The sequence below is a fragment of the Anomaloglossus baeobatrachus genome, chromosome 4 (assembly GCF_048569485.1).
Source record: "Anomaloglossus baeobatrachus isolate aAnoBae1 chromosome 4, aAnoBae1.hap1, whole genome shotgun sequence".
Taxonomy (NCBI): domain Eukaryota; kingdom Metazoa; phylum Chordata; class Amphibia; order Anura; family Aromobatidae; genus Anomaloglossus; species Anomaloglossus baeobatrachus.
In genome coordinates, this window is record NC_134356.1 from 168,030,499 (window position 1) to 168,046,289 (window position 15,791).

A 15,791-nucleotide genomic window follows, 5' to 3' on the forward strand; every position below is an offset into this window, starting at 1 on the left:
CAAGCGGTTCGACCGCTGCTGGGGCGGGACTCGTCTGAAACGTGTGCAAACGTGGTCAAGAACTACAGGAAACATCTGACCTCTGTAATTGCAAACAAGAGTTCTGTACCAAAGATTAAGTTCTGTTTTTGTATTGTATCAAAAACTTATTTCATTCAATAAAATGCAAATTAATTATTTAAAAATCATATAATGTGATTTTCTGGATTTTTTTTGGAGGGATTCTGTCTGTCACAGTTCAAGTGTATCGACAATAAAAACTACAGACTTTCCCATTTTATGTAGGTGGAAAAATGTGCAAAATCAGCAGTGTTTAAAACAATTATTTTCCTCACTGTAGATAGATAGATACAACAATACACATAACTATTTAGCAGAATTAATAAATATTCAAAGGGAAAAAAATGACATGGGGCCTCCCTAATTTTCAAAAGCAGCAGCTGCAGGCTGCAACTCTCAATTTTCATCTGTAACTTGGCTGGTTATCAAAATAGACAGGATCTCACGCTGTATTTTTCAGAAATGTAAATAATTTATTTAAAAAAGAAAAAAAGACGTGGGGTGCCCCCCATTTTTCTTAACCAGCCAAAGTACAGCAGACAGCTGGAAGCTGGTATTATTAGGGTGGGAAGGGCTATGATTACTGGTCCCTTCTTAGCCAAAAAATAGCAGCCTGCAGTGGCCCCAGAAGTGGTGCAACCATTAGATGCAGGAATTCTGGCACTGTAACCGACTCTCCCCAATTGCCCTGGTGTGGTGGAAATTTATTTAAAAAAAAACTAAAAAACCCCAAAACCTTGAGGTTCCAATGTAATCCAACGTAGTCCAGGAGTCTCCTGCATTTTACAGTCGATGCTCCACTATACCGGGGATAACGGCTGACTGGTACCTGCATATAGCTGTACAGTGGGCCCCTAGAGTCAACTCCCCCCTGTGGGCCCCAGGCACCCCGTCCAACCCGGCTCAGCACAGAGAACTGCCGTCCAGCTTTATCACTTTGGAGGCTGGTGGAGTTTCATCCACCAGGTTAATCAGGGGGGCACTGTGCATCCACAATATGTGTACCCCATAAAGCCTGCAATGTGTTACTCCAGCTGAGGCTGCGGAACACAGCAGAAGGGCAGCCATCAGAGGGCAGAAGTACCAGTATTAATGGCAGCCTATCTGCACTAAGCAATGGCTGGAAATCTGACATCTGTGACTTTTGGTTTACCATAAAAAAAATGAAGAGACAACCCTGCCAGCCCCCAGCAGTATTCATCAGAGAAGCTTTGCCTGTGACATTGCTGCAGTCCTTCTATAATACACACATTGTAACGACTTTCAGGGATTTCTGTGAAAAATCTCTAGTGCTGCAATCTCTATATTGGACACCAGAGGGCGCCCATGCACCATGTACAGCTTCAGACCAGCGCACGCTGCAGGCTGAATCACGTGACATTCTGTCCTTCTGCCCGGAAGAGGAAATAAGCGCAGGAAGTGGCAGGGTGACCTGAGCTCGGCATTGAAGCGCACAGCGGCAAGGTGAGGGCTGTGTTCACATTGTACTTTGATGCTTAGTCTAGCCCGGGCTCAGTGCGGTCACTGGCAGTAGCTGAGCACGTTAGGGAGCTTTTCTGTCATGTCTACTGCTCTCTGTTTACATACTGGGGGGCGACTTAGGGGTTAAACTAAAGGAAAAATAAACATGAGATTGCGAGGAACGGATTGTAAGGGTCTATTGGCTGCTTATTACAGCTCCTGAAGTGCTTGTCAGCAAGTCACACAGCAGTGCCCCCACCCGCCTCTGTGGGGTACGATCTTTTGCCCCCGAGTGTGATGCCCCCAGTCACACAGCAGTGCCCCCCACCCACCTCTGTGGGGTACGATCTTTTCCAAGCCCCCGAGTGTGATGCCCCCAGTCACACAGCAGTGCCCCCCACCCACCTCTGTGGGGTATGATCTTTTCCAAGCCCCCGAGTGTGATGCCCCCAGTCACACAGCAGTGCCCCCCCCCACCCGCCTCTGTGGGGTACGATCTTTTCCAAGCCCCCGAGTGTGATGCCCCCAGTCACACAGCAGTGCCCCTCACCCACCTCTGTGGGGTACGATCTGTTGCCCCCGAGTGTGATGCCCCCAGTCACACAGCAGTGCCCCTCACCCACCTCTGTGGGGTACGATCTTTTGCCCCCGAGTGTGATGCCCCCAGTCACACAGCAGTGCCCCTCACCCACCTCTGTGGGGTACGATCTTTTCCAAGCCCCCGAGTGTGATGCCCCCAGTCACACAGCAGTGCCCCCCCCCCACCCACCTCTGTGGGGTACGATCTTTTCCAAGCCCCCGAGTGTGATGCCCCCAGTCACACAGCAGTGCCCCCCACCCGCCTCTGTGGGGTACGATCTTTTCCAAGCCCCCGAGTGTGATGCCCCCAGTCACACAGCAGTGCCCCTCACCCACCTCTGTGGGGTACAATCTTTTGCCCCCGAGTGTGATGCCCTCAGTCACACAGCAGTGCCCCTCACCCACCTCTGTGGGGTATGATCTTTTCCAAGCCCCCGAGTGTGATGCCCTCAGTCACACAGCAGTGCCCCTCACCCACCTCTGTGGGGTACGATCTTTTGCCGCCGAGTGTGATGCCCCCAGTCACACAGCAGTGCCCCCACACCCACCTCTGTGGGGTACGATCTTTTGCCCCCGAGTGTGATGCCCCCAGTCACACAGCAGTGCCCCTCACCCGCCTCTGTGGGGTACGATCTTTTCCAAGCCCCCGAGTGTGATGCCCCCAGTCACACAGCAGTGTCCCCCACCCGCCTCTGTGGGGTACGATCTTTTCCAAGCCCCCGAGTGTGCTGCCCCCAGTCACACAGCAGTGCCCCTCACCCACCTCTGTGGGGTACGATCTTTTGCCCCGAGTGTGATGACCCCAGTCACACACCAGTGCCCCCCCAACCACCTCTGTGGGGTACGATCTTTTGCCCCGGAGTGTGATGCCTCCAGTCACACAGCAGTGCCCCCACACCCACCTCTGTGGGGTACGATCTTTTCCAAGCCCCCGAGTGTGATGCCCTCAGTCACACAGCAGTGCCCCTCACCCACCTCTGTGGGGTACGATCTTTTCCAAGCTCCCGAGTGTGATGTCCCCAGTCACACAGCAGTGCCCCCCACCCGCCTCTGTGGGGTACGATCTTTTCCAAGCCCCCGAGTGTGATGCCCCCAGTCACACAGCAGTGTCCCCCACCCGCCTCTGTGGGGTACGATCTTTTCCAAGCCCCCGAGTGTGATGCCCCCAGTCACACAGCAGTGCCCCTCACCCACCTCTGTGGGGTACGATCTTTTGCCCCCGAGTGTGATGCCCTCAGTCACACAGCAGTGCCCCTCACCCACCTCTGTGGGGTACGATCTTTTCCAAGCCCCCGAGTGTGATGCCCTCAGTCACACAGCAGTGACCCTCACCCGCCTCTGTGGGGTACGATCTTTTGCCCCGAGTGTGATGACCCCAGTCACACACCAGTGCCCCCCCCAACCACCTCTGTGGGGTACGATCTTTTGCCCCGGAGTGTGATGCCTCCAGTCACACAGCAGTGCCCCACACCCACCTCTGTGGGGTACGATCTTTTCCAAGCCCCCGAGTGTGATGCCCTCAGTCACACAGCAGTGCCCCTCACCCACCTCTGTGGGGTACGATCTTTTGCCCCCGAGTGTGATGCCCCCAGTCACACAGCAGTGCCCCCACACCCACCTCTGTGGGGTACGATCTTTTCCAAGCCCCCGAGTGTGATGCCCTCAGTCACACAGCAGTGCCCCTCACCCACCTCTGTGGGGTACGATCTTTTGCCCCCGATTGTGATGCCCCCAGTCACACAGCAGTGCCCCTCACCCACCTCTGTGGGGTACGATCTTTTCCAAGCCCCCGAGTGTGATGCCCCCAGTCACACAGCAGTGCCCCCCACCCACCTCTGTGGGGTACGATCTTTTCCAAGCCCCCGAGTGTGATGCCCCCAGTCACACAGCAGTGCCCCCCACCCACCTCTGTGGGGTACGATCTTTTCCAAGCCCCCGAGTGTGATGCCCCCAGTCACACAGCAGTGCCCCCCACCCACCTCTGTGGGGTACGATCTTTTCCAAGCCCCCGAGTGTGATGCCCCCAGTCACACAGCAGTGCCCCCCACCCACCTCTGTGGGGTACGATCTTTTCCAAGCCCCCGAGTGTGATGCCCCCAGTCACACAGCAGTGCCCCCCACCCACCTCTGTGGGGTACGATCTTTTCCAAGCCCCGAGTGTGATGCCCCCAGTCACACAGCAGTGCCCCCCACCCACCTCTGTGGGGTATGATCTTTTCCAAGCCCCCGAGTGTGATGCCCCCAGTCACACAGCAGTGCCCCCCCCCACCCGCCTCTGTGGGGTACGATCTTTTCCAAGCCCCCGAGTGTGATGCCCCCAGTCACACAGCAGTGCCCCCCCCCACCCGCCTCTGTGGGGTACGATCTTTTCCAAGCCCCCGAGTGTGATGCCCCCAGTCACACAGCAGTGCCCCTCACCCACCTCTGTGGGGTACGATCTGTTGCCCCCGAGTGTGATGCCCCCAGTCACACAGCAGTGCCCCTCACCCACCTCTGTGGGTACGATCTTTTGCCCCCGAGTGTGATGCCCCCAGTCACACAGCAGTGCCCCTCACCCACCTCTGTGGGGTACGATCTTTTCCAAGCCCCCGAGTGTGATGCCCCCAGTCACACAGCAGTGCCCCCCCCCACCCACCTCTGTGGGGTACGATCTTTTCCAAGCCCCCGAGTGTGATGCCCCCAGTCACACAGCAGTGCCCCCCACCCGCCTCTGTGGGGTACGATCTTTTCCAAGCCCCCGAGTGTGATGCCCCCAGTCACACAGCAGTGCCCCTCACCCACCTCTGTGGGGTACGATCTTTTGCCCCCGAGTGTGATGCCCTCAGTCACACAGCAGTGCCCCTCACCCACCTCTGTGGGGTATGATCTTTTCCAAGCCCCCGAGTGTGATGCCCTCAGTCACACAGCAGTGCCCCTCACCCACCTCTGTGGGGTACGATCTTTTGCCGCCGAGTGTGATGCCCCCAGTCACACAGCAGTGCCCCCACACCCACCTCTGTGGGGTACGATCTTTTCCAAGCCCCCGAGTGTGATGCCCCCAGTCACACAGCAGTGTCCCCCACCCGCCTCTGTGGGGTACGATCTTTTCCAAGCCCCCGAGTGTGCTGCCCCCAGTCACACAGCAGTGCCCCCTCACCCACCTCTGTGGGGTACGATCTTTTTGCCCCGAGTGTGATGACCCCAGTCACACACCAGTGCCCCCCAACCACCTCTGTGGGGTACGATCTTTTGCCCCGGAGTGTGATGCCTCCAGTCACACAGCAGTGCCCCCACACCCACCTCTGTGGGGTACGATCTTTTCCAAGCCCCCGAGTGTGATGCCCTCAGTCACACAGCAGTGCCCCTCACCCACCTCTGTGGGGTACGATCTTTTGCCCCCGAGTGTGATGCCTCCAGTCACACAGCAGTGCCCCCACACCCACCTCTGTGGGGTACGATCTTTTCCAAGCCCCCGAGTGTGATGCCCTCAGTCACACAGCAGTGCCCCTCACCCACCTCTGTGGGGTACGATCTTTTCCAAGCTCCCGAGTGTGATGTCCCCAGTCACACAGCAGTGCCCCCCACCCGCCTCTGTGGGGTACGATCTTTTCCAAGCCCCGAGTGTGATGCCCCCAGTCACACAGCAGTGTCCCCCACCCGCCTCTGTGGGGTACGATCTTTTCCAAGCCCCCGAGTGTGATGCCCCCAGTCACACAGCAGTGCCCCTCACCCACCTCTGTGGGGTACGATCTTTTGCCCCCGAGTGTGATGCCCTCAGTCACACAGCAGTGCCCCTCACCCACCTCTGTGGGGTACGATCTTTTCCAAGCCCCCGAGTGTGATGCCCTCAGTCACACAGCAGTGACCCTCACCCGCCTCTGTGGGGTACGATCTTTTGCCCCGAGTGTGATGACCCCAGTCACACACCAGTGCCCCCCCCAACCACCTCTGTGGGGTACGATCTTTTGCCCCGGAGTGTGATGCCTCCAGTCACACAGCAGTGCCCCACACCCACCTCTGTGGGGTACGATCTTTTCCAAGCCCCCGAGTGTGATGCCCTCAGTCACACAGCAGTGCCCCTCACCCACCTCTGTGGGGTACGATCTTTTGCCCCCGAGTGTGATGCCCCAGTCACACAGCAGTGCCCCCACACCCACCTCTGTGGGGTACGATCTTTTCCAAGCCCCCGAGTGTGATGCCCTCAGTCACACAGCAGTGCCCCTCACCCACCTCTGTGGGGTACGATCTTTTGCCCCCGATTGTGATGCCCCCAGTCACACAGCAGTGCCCCTCACCCACCTCTGTGGGGTACGATCTTTTCCAAGCCCCCGAGTGTGATGCCCCCAGTCACACAGCAGTGCCCCCCACCCACCTCTGTGGGGTACGATCTTTTCCAAGCCCCCGAGTGTGATGCCCCCAGTCACACAGCAGTGCCCCCCACCCACCTCTGTGGGGTACGATCTTTTCCAAGCCCCCGAGTGTGATGCCCCCAGTCACACAGCAGTGCCCCCCACCCACCTCTGTGGGGTACGATCTTTTCCAAGCCCCCGAGTGTGATGCCCCCAGTCACACAGCAGTGCCCCCCACCCACCTCTGTGGGGTACGATCTTTTCCAAGCCCCCGAGTGTGATGCCCCAGTCACACAGCAGTGCCCCCCACCCACCTCTGTGGGGTACGATCTTTTCCAAGCCCCCGAGTGTGATGCCCCCAGTCACACAGCAGTGCCCCCCACCCACCTCTGTGGGGTATGATCTTTTCCAAGCCCCCGAGTGTGATGCCCCCAGTCACACAGCAGTGCCCCCCCCCACCCCGCCTCTGTGGGGTACGATCTTTTCCAAGCCCCCGAGTGTGATGCCCCCAGTCACACAGCAGTGCCCCCCCCCACCCGCCTCTGTGGGGTACGATCTTTTCCAAGCCCCCGAGTGTGATGCCCCCAGTCACACAGCAGTGCCCCTCACCCACCTCTGTGGGGTACGATCTGTTGCCCCCGAGTGTGATGCCCCCAGTCACACAGCAGTGCCCCTCACCCACCTCTGTGGGGTACGATCTTTTGCCCCCGAGTGTGATGCCCCCAGTCACACAGCAGTGCCCCTCACCCACCTCTGTGGGGTACGATCTTTTCCAAGCCCCCGAGTGTGATGCCCCCAGTCACACAGCAGTGCCCCCCCCACCCACCTCTGTGGGGTACGATCTTTTCCAAGCCCCCGAGTGTGATGCCCCCAGTCACACAGCAGTGCCCCCCACCCGCCTCTGTGGGGTACGATCTTTTCCAAGCCCCCGAGTGTGATGCCCCCAGTCACACAGCAGTGCCCCTCACCCACCTCTGTGGGGTACGATCTTTTGCCCCCGAGTGTGATGCCCTCAGTCACACAGCAGTGCCCCTCACCCACCTCTGTGGGGTATGATCTTTTCCAAGCCCCCGAGTGTGATGCCCTCAGTCACACAGCAGTGCCCCTCACCCACCTCTGTGGGGTACGATCTTTTGCCGCCGAGTGTGATGCCCCCAGTCACACAGCAGTGCCCCCACACCCACCTCTGTGGGGTACGATCTTTTGCCCCCGAGTGTGATGCCCCCAGTCACACAGCAGTGCCCCTCACCCGCCTCTGTGGGGTACGATCTTTTCCAAGCCCCCGAGTGTGATGCCCCCAGTCACACAGCAGTGCCCCCCCCCCCCCCCCCCCCGCCCCCCCCCTCTGTGGGGTACGATCTTTTCCAAGCCCCCGAGTGTGATGCCCCCAGTCACACAGCAGTGTCCCCCACCCGCCTCTGTGGGGTACGATCTTTTCCAAGCCCCCGAGTGTGCTGCCCCCAGTCACACAGCAGTGCCCCTCACCCACCTCTGTGGGGTACGATCTTTTGCCCCGAGTGTGATGACCCCAGTCACACACCAGTGCCCCCCAACCACCTCTGTGGGGTACGATCTTTTGCCCCGGAGTGTGATGCCTCCAGTCACACAGCAGTGCCCCCACACCCACCTCTGTGGGGTACGATCTTTTCCAAGCCCCCGAGTGTGATGCCCTCAGTCACACAGCAGTGCCCCTCACCCACCTCTGTGGGGTACGATCTTTTGCCCCCGAGTGTGATGCCTCCAGTCACACAGCAGTGCCCCCACACCCACCTCTGTGGGGTACGATCTTTTCCAAGCCCCCGAGTGTGATGCCCTCAGTCACACAGCAGTGCCCCTCACCCACCTCTGTGGGGTACGATCTTTTCCAAGCTCCCGAGTGTGATGTCCCCAGTCACACAGCAGTGCCCCCCACCCGCCTCTGTGGGGTACGATCTTTTCCAAGCCCCCGAGTGTGATGCCCCCAGTCACACAGCAGTGTCCCCCACCCGCCTCTGTGGGGTACGATCTTTTCCAAGCCCCCGAGTGTGATGCCCCCAGTCACACAGCAGTGCCCCCACACCCACCTCTGTGGGGTACGATCTTTTGCCCCGGAGTGTGATGCCTCCAGTCACACAGCAGTGCCCCACACCCACCTCTGTGGGGTACGATCTTTTCCAAGCCCCCGAGTGTGATGCCCTCAGTCACACAGCAGTGCCCCTCACCCACCTCTGTGGGGTACGATCTTTTGCCCCCGAGTGTGATGCCCCCAGTCACACAGCAGTGCCCCCACACCCACCTCTGTGGGGTACGATCTTTTCCAAGCCCCCGAGTGTGATGCCCTCAGTCACACAGCAGTGCCCCTCACCCACCTCTGTGGGGTACGATCTTTTGCCCCCGATTGTGATGCCCCCAGTCACACAGCAGTGCCCCTCACCCACTCTTTTCCAAGCCCCCGAGTGTGATGCCCCCAGTCACACAGCAGTGCCCCCCACCCACCTCTGTGGGGTACGATCTTTTCCAAGCCCCCGAGTGTGATGCCCCCAGTCACACAGCAGTGCCCCCACCCACCTCTGTGGGGTACGATCTTTTCCAAGCCCCCGAGTGTGATGCCCCCAGTCACACAGCAGTGCCCCCCACCCACCTCTGTGGGGTACGATCTTTTCCAAGCCCCCGAGTGTGATGCCCCCAGTCACACAGCAGTGCCCCCACACCACCTCTGTGGGGTACGATCTTTTCCAAGCCCCCGAGTGTGATGCCCCCAGTCACACAGCAGTGCCCCCCCACCCACCTCTGTGGGGTACGATCTTTTCCAAGCCCCCGAGTGTGATGCCCCCAGTCACACAGCAGTGCCCCCCACCCACCTCTGTGGGGTACGATCTTTTCCAAGCCCCCGAGTGTGATGCCCCCAGTCACACAGCAGTGCCCCCCACCCACCTCTGTGAGGTACGATCTTTTCCAAGCCCCCGAGTGTGATGTCCCCAGTCACACAGCAGTGCCTCTGTGGGGTACGATCTTTTGCCCCCGAGTGTGATGCCTCCAGTCACACAGCAGTGCCCCCCACCCGCCTCTGTGGGGTACGATCTTTTCCAAGCCCCCGAGTGTGATGCCCCCAGTCACACAGCAGTGCCCCTCACCCACCTCTGTGGGGTACGATCTTTTGCCCCCGAGTGTGATGCCCTCAGTCACACAGCAGTGCCCCTCACCCACCTCTGTGGGTATGATCTTTTCCAAGCCCCCGAGTGTGATGCCCTCAGTCACACAGCAGTGCCCCTCACCCACCTCTGTGGGGTACGATCTTTTGCCGCCGAGTGTGATGCCCCAGTCACACAGCAGTGCCCCCACACCCACCTCTGTGGGGTACGATCTTTTGCCCCCGAGTGTGATGCCCCCAGTCACACAGCAGTGCCCCTCACCCGCCTCTGTGGGGTACGATCTTTTCCAAGCCCCCGAGTGTGATGCCCCCAGTCACACAGCAGTGCCCCCCACCCGCCTCTGTGGGGTACGATCTTTTCCAAGCCCCCGAGTGTGATGCCCCCAGTCACACAGCAGTGTCCCCCACCCGCCTCTGTGGGGTACGATCTTTTCCAAGCCCCCGAGTGTGCTGCCCCCAGTCACACAGCAGTGCCCCTCACCCACCTCTGTGGGGTACGATCTTTTGCCCCGAGTGTGATGACCCCAGTCACACACCAGTGCCCCCCAACCACCTCTGTGGGTACGATCTTTTGCCCCGGAGTGTGATGCCTCCAGTCACACAGCAGTGCCCCACACCCACCTCTGTGGGTACGATCTTTTCCAAGCCCCCGAGTGTGATGCCCTCAGTCACACAGCAGTGCCCCTCACCCACCTCTGTGGGGTACGATCTTTTGCCCCGAGTGTGATGCCTCCAGTCACACAGCAGTGCCCCCACACCCACCTCTGTGGGGTACGATCTTTTCCAAGCCCCCGAGTGTGATGCCCTCAGTCACACAGCAGTGCCCCTCACCCACCTCTGTGGGGTACGATCTTTTCCAAGCTCCCGAGTGTGATGTCCCCAGTCACACAGCAGTGCCCCCCACCGCCTCTGTGGGGTACGATCTTTTCCAAGCCCCCGAGTGTGATGCCCCAGTCACACAGCAGTGTCCCCCACCCGCCTCTGTGGGGTACGATCTTTTCCAAGCCCCCGAGTGTGATGCCCCCAGTCACACAGCAGTGCCCCTCACCCACCTCTGTGGGGTACGATCTTTTGCCCCCGAGTGTGATGCCCTCAGTCACACAGCAGTGCCCCTCACCCACCTCTGTGGGGTACGATCTTTTCCAAGCCCCCGAGTGTGATGCCCTCAGTCACACAGCAGTGACCCTCACCCGCCTCTGTGGGGTACGATCTTTTGCCCCGAGTGTGATGACCCCAGTCACACACCAGTGCCCCCCCCAACCACCTCTGTGGGGTACGATCTTTTGCCCCGGAGTGTGATGCCTCCAGTCACACAGCAGTGCCCACACCCACCTCTGTGGGGTACGATCTTTTCCAAGCCCCCGAGTGTGATGCCCTCAGTCACACAGCAGTGCCCCTCACCCACCTCTGTGGGGTACGATCTTTTGCCCCCGAGTGTGATGCCCCCAGTCACACAGCAGTGCCCCCACACCCACCTCTGTGGGGTACGATCTTTTCCAAGCCCCCGAGTGTGATGCCCTCAGTCACACAGCAGTGCCCCTCACCCACCTCTGTGGGGTACGATCTTTTGCCCCCGATTGTGATGCCCCCAGTCACACAGCAGTGCCCCTCACCCACCTCTGTGGGGTACGATCTTTTCCAAGCCCCCGAGTGTGATGCCCCCAGTCACACAGCAGTGCCCCCCCACCCACCTCTGTGGGGTACGATCTTTTCCAAGCCCCCGAGTGTGATGCCCCCAGTCACACAGCAGTGCCCCCCACCCACCTCTGTGGGGTACGATCTTTTCCAAGCCCCCGAGTGTGATGCCCCCAGTCACACAGCAGTGCCCCCCACCCACCTCTGTGGGGTACGATCTTTTCCAAGCCCCCGAGTGTGATGCCCCCAGTCACACAGCAGTGCCCCCCACCCACCTCTGTGGGGTACGATCTTTTCCAAGCCCCCGAGTGTGATGCCCCCAGTCACACAGCAGTGCCCCCCACCCACCTCTGTGGGGTACGATCTTTTCCAAGCCCCCGAGTGTGATGCCCCCAGTCACACAGCAGTGCCCCCCACCCACCTCTGTGGGGTACGATCTTTTCCAAGCCCCCGAGTGTGATGCCCCCAGTCACACAGCAGTGCCCCCCACCCACCTCTGTGGGGTACGATCTTTTCCAAGCCCCCGAGTGTGATGCCCCCAGTCACACAGCAGTGCCCCCCACCCACCTCTGTGAGGTACGATCTTTTCCAAGCCCCCGAGTGTGATGTCCCCAGTCACACAGCAGTGCCTCTGTGGGGTACGATCTTTTGCCCCCGAGTGTGATGCCTCCAGTCACACAGCAGTGCCCCCACACCCACCTCTGTGGGGTACGATCTTTTCCAAGCCCCCGAGTGTGATGCCCTCAGTCACACAGCAGTGCCCCTCACCCACCTCTGTGGGGTACGATCTTTTGCCCCCGAGTGTGATGCCTCCAGTCACACAGCAGTGCCCCCACACCCACCTCTGTGGGGTACGATCTTTTCCAAGCCCCGAGTGTGATGCCCTCAGTCACACAGCAGTGCCCCTCACCCACCTCTGTGGGGTACGATCTTTTCCAAGCTCCCGAGTGTGATGTCCCCAGTCACACAGCAGTGCCCCCCACCCGCCTCTGTGGGGTACGATCTTTTCCAAGCCCCGAGTGTGATGCCCCCAGTCACACAGCAGTGTCCCCCACCCGCCTCTGTGGGGTACGATCTTTTGCCCCGAGTGTGATGCCCTCAGTCACACAGCAGTGCCCCTCACCCACCTCTGTGGGGTACGATCTTTTCCAAGCCCCCGAGTGTGATGCCCTCAGTCACACAGCAGTGCCCTCACCCGCCTCTGGGGTACGATCTTTTGCCCCGAGTGTGATGACCCCAGTCACACCAGTGCCCCCCCAACCACCTCTGTGGGGTACGATCTTTTGCCCCGGAGTGTGATGCCTCCAGTCACACAGCAGTGCCCCACACCCACCTCTGTGGGGTACGATCTTTTCCAAGCCCCCGAGTGTGATGCCCTCAGTCACACAGCAGTGCCCCTCACCCACCTCTGTGGGGTACGATCTTTTGCCCCCGAGTGTGATGCCTCCAGTCACACAGCAGTGCCCCCACACCCACCTCTGTGGGGTACGATCTTTTGCCCCCGAGTGTGATGCCCCCAGTCACACAGCAGTGCCCCCCCAACCACCTCTGTGGGGTACGATCTTTTCCAAGCCCCCGAGTGTGATGCCCTCAGTCACACAGCAGTGCCCCTCACCCGCCTCTGTGGGGTACGATCTTTTCCAAGCCCCCGAGTGTGATGCCCTCAGTCACACAGCAGTGCCCCTCACCCGCCTCTGTGGGGTACGATCTTTTCCAAGCCCCCGAGTGTGATGCCCCCAGTCACACAGCAGTGCCCCCCACCCACCTCTGTGGGGTACGATCTTTCCAAGCCCCGAGTGTGATGCCCCCAGTCACACAGCAGTGCCCCCCACCCACCTCTGTGGGGTACGATCTTTTCCAAGCCCCCGAGTGTGATGCCCCCAGTCACACAGCAGTGCCTCTGTGGGGTACGATCTTTTGCCCCCGAGTGTGATGCCTCCAGTCACACAGCAGTGCCCCACACCAACCTCTGTGGGGTACGATCTTTTCCAAGCCCCCGAGTGTGATGCCCTCAGTCACACTGCAGTGCCCCTCACCCACCTCTGTGGGGTACGATCTTTTCCAAGCTCCCGAGTGTGATGTCCCCAGTCACACAGCAGTGCCCCCCACCCGCCTCTGTGGGGTGCGATCTTTTGCCCCCGAGTGTGATGCCCCCAGTCACACAGCAGTGCCCCCCCCACCCACCTCTGTGGGGTACGATCTTTTCCAAGCCCCCGAGTGTGATGCCTCCAGTCACACAGCAGTGCCCCTCACCCACCTCTGTGGGGTACGATCTTTCCAAGCTCCCGAGTGTGATGCCTCCAGTCACACAGCAGTGCCCCTCACCCACCTCTGTGGGGTACGATCTTTTGCCCCGAGTGTGATGACCCCAGTCACACAGCAGTGCCCCTCACCCACCTCTGTGGGGTACGAGCTTTTGCCCCCGAGTGTGATGCCCCCAGTCACACAGCAGTGCCCCCCACCCGCCTCTGTGGGGTATGATCTTTTCCAAGCCCCCGAGTGTGATGCCCCCAGTCACACAGCAGTGCCCCCACCCGCCTCTGTGGGGTACGATCTTTTCCAAGCCCCCGAGTGTGATGCCCCCAGTCACACAGCAGTGTCCCCCACCCGCCTCTGTGGGGTACGATCTTTTCCAAGCCCCCGAGTGTGATGCCCCCAGTCACACAGCAGTGTCCCCCACCCGCCTCTGTGGGGTACGATCTTTTCCAAGCCCCCGAGTGTGATGCCCCCAGTCACACAGCAGTGCCCCTCACCCACCTCTCTGGGGTACGATCTTTTTGCCCCGAGTGTGATGCCCCCAGTCACACAGCAGCGCCCCCCACCCGCCTCTGTGGGGTACGATCTTTTCCAAGCCCCCGAGTGTGATGCCCCCAGTCACACAGCAGTGCCCCCCACCCGCCTCTGTGGGGTACGATCTTTTCCAAGCCCCCGAGTGTGATGCCCCCAGTCACACAGCAGTGTCCCCCCACCCGCCTTTGTGGGGTACGATCTTTTCCAAGCCCCCGAGTGTGATGCCCCCAGTCACACAGCAGTGCCCCTCACCCACCTCTGTGGGGTACGATCTTTTGCCCCCAAGTGTGATGACCCCAGTCACACACCAGTGCCCCCCAACCACCTCTGTGGGGTACCATCTTTTGCCCCGGAGTGTGATGCCTCCAGTCACACAGCAGTGCCCCCACACCCACCTCTGTGGGGTACGATCTTTTCCAAGCCCCCGAGTGTGATGCCCTCAGTCACACAGCAGTGCCCCTCACCCACCTCTGTGGGGTACGATCTTTTGCCCCCGAGTGTGATGCCTCCAGTCACACAGCAGTGCCCCCACACCCACCTCTGTGGGGTACGATCTTTTCCAAGCCCCCGAGTGTGATGCCCTCAGTCACACAGCAGTGCCCCTCACCCACCTCTGTGGGGTACGATCTTTTCGAAGCTCCCGAGTGTGATGTCCCCAGTCACACAGCAGTGCCCCCCACCCGCCTCTGTGGGGTACGATCTTTTGCCCCCGAGTGTGATGTCCCCAGTCACACAGCAGTGCCACCCCCAACCACCTCTGTGGGTACGATCTTTTCCAAGCCCCCGAGTGTGATGCCCCCAGTCACACAGCAGTGCCCCCCACCCACCTCTGTGGGGTACGATCTTTTCCAAGCCCCCGAGTGTGATGCCCCCAGTCACACAGCAGTGCCCCCCACCCACCTCTGTGGGGTACGATCTTTTCCAAGCCCCCGAGTGTGATGCCCCCAGTCACACAGCAGTGCCCCCCACCCACCTCTGTGGGGTACGATCTTTTCCAAGCCCCCGAGTGTGATGCCCCCAGTCACACAGCAGTGCCCCCCACCCACCTCTGTGGGGTACGATCTTTTCCAAGCCCCCGAGTGTGATGCCCCCAGTCACACAGCAGTGCCCCCCACCCACCTCTGTGGGGTATGATCTTTTCCAAGCCCCGAGTGTGATGCCCCCAGTCACACAGCAGTGCCCCCCCCACCCTCCTCTGTGGGGTACGATCTTTTCCAAGCCCCCGAGTGTGATGCCCCCAGTCACACAGCAGTGCCCCTCACCCACCTCTGTGGGGTACGATCTGTTGCCCCCGAGTGTGATGCCCCCAGTCACACAGCAGTGCCCCTCACCCACCTCTGTGGGGTACGATCTTTTGCCCCCGAGTGTGATGCCCCCAGTCACACAGCAGTGCCCCTCACCCACCTCTGTGGGGTACGATCTTTTCCAAGCCCCCGAGTGTGATGCCCCCAGTCACACAGCAGTGCCCCCCCCCACCCACCTCTGTGGGGTACGATCTTTTCCAAGCCCCCGAGTGTGATGCCCCCAGTCACACAGCAGTGCCCCCCACCCGCCTCTGTGGGGTACGATCTTTTCCAAGCCCCGAGTGTGATGCCCCCAGTCACACAGCAGTGCCCCTCACCCACCTCTGTGGGGTACAATCTTTTGCCCCCGAGTGTGATGCCCTCAGTCACACAGCAGTGCCCCTCACCCACCTCTGTGGGGTATGATCTTTTCCAAGCCCCCGAGTGTGATGCCCTCAGTCACACAGCAGTGCCCCTCACCCACCTCTGTGGGGTACGATCTTTTGCCGCCGAGTGTGATGCCCC

The 15,791-nt window shown here is 60.1% G+C and overlaps 1 protein-coding gene across 1 annotated transcript in view; it reads left to right on the forward strand.

The window, feature by feature from the left end:
- Window positions 1–1,436: 1,436 nt before the first annotated feature.
- UQCRQ (ubiquinol-cytochrome c reductase complex III subunit VII) overlaps window positions 1,437–15,791 on the forward strand; it is a 35,172-nt gene continuing 20,817 nt past the window's right edge. The window contains exon 1 of the mRNA XM_075342334.1: window positions 1,437–1,524. The gene's annotated coding sequence lies outside the window, so the exon portion shown is untranslated. The remainder of the gene's footprint in view (window positions 1,525–15,791) is intronic.